The sequence below is a fragment of the Aplysia californica genome, unplaced genomic scaffold, assembly GCF_000002075.1.
Source record: "Aplysia californica isolate F4 #8 unplaced genomic scaffold, AplCal3.0 scaffold00209, whole genome shotgun sequence".
Classification (NCBI taxonomy): domain Eukaryota; kingdom Metazoa; phylum Mollusca; class Gastropoda; order Aplysiida; family Aplysiidae; genus Aplysia; species Aplysia californica.
The window spans coordinates 400,127-401,204 of record NW_004797479.1 but is presented as its reverse complement, the minus strand read 5'-3'; the positions used below and the strand labels follow the sequence as shown (position 1 = coordinate 401,204).

General features: G+C 48.2%; 1 long non-coding RNA gene across 1 annotated transcript in view; it reads left to right on the top strand.

Annotated features, from left to right (window-relative positions):
• The first annotated feature begins 406 nt into the window (after positions 1–406).
• The window catches only part of LOC118477767, a 9,783-nt gene continuing 9,111 nt past the window's right edge, over positions 407–1,078 (top strand). Inside the window, exon 1 of the long non-coding RNA XR_004858596.1 lies at positions 407–868. This is a non-coding gene — a long non-coding RNA (uncharacterized LOC118477767). The remainder of the gene's footprint in view (positions 869–1,078) is intronic.

Here is a 1,078-nt window from a genome sequence, read left to right as displayed (position 1 = left end):
TCTCTCTCTCTCTCTTACGCACACACACACACACACACGCACGCGCGCACACACACACTGACTGATCCCCACCCTCAAATATGCACACATGCACGCACACACATATGTATACCCACGCACGCACTCACTCACACACACCAGTACGTGCACACACACACACACACATACACACACACACACACACACGCACACAAACACACACAAACACACACAAACACACACGCACATACATCTCTCGTAGGCACAACAAGACAGATAGCGGGGGTAGGGTAGGAGGTAGGAGGAAGGAAGGGAGGTATGTATGTGAGGAACTGAGGGAGAGGATTGGAGGGGGGGGGGGTGTAAGGAGGTAAACACGACCCGTATAAAGATATCCGGATCAGGATGTCGCGTCCCCGCCAGTCTTTCGTTCGTCACTTGCTCGCCTGCTTGGCTAGTCTTTTGTCGCTCGTGGATGTGCAAGTAGTAGTTTACTTTCGCGTTCCTACCTGGGCTGGCTACACTACAGTGCGGACTGGGATAAAGATCGACAGAGGGATTCCCTTAGAAACTTTCAGTGGATCTAGATCTAGATTCTAGAATCTAGATCTAATTCGTTTCGGTGTTGTTTGGAGACTTGACATGACTGTGTGTGGCACTCTGACCCAAGGAGGAAGATTTCGTTAGAAAAAGCGACCACTCGGGCGTTGTTGGAAGAAGAAGAAGAGATCTCGCAGGGCCGTAAATCTTCTGTAAATTGTGTAATATTTATTGTATTTATTTTTAAAATTGTGTTTTAGCATTCTTTGTGTGCGTGTGGTTGAGTCTGTGAAGGATTTGCGAAGATATCCTCTGTGGTCGAGGGTTGGTGTCCGGATTATTGACGCATGTAAGCCCGAATTTGTCGTTAAGTGTTTTACAGGGATGCTTCTGTGTGTGTGTGTGTGTGTGTGTGTGTGTGTGTGTGTGTGTGTGTGTGTGTGTGCGTTAGAGACAGAGAGAGAGAGAGAGAGAGTGCGTGTGTGTAACACGTGTGTTGCTGCGTTTGTGTTGTGTCACACGTGTGCTGATGTGTCTGTGTGTGCAACAGGTATGTTAC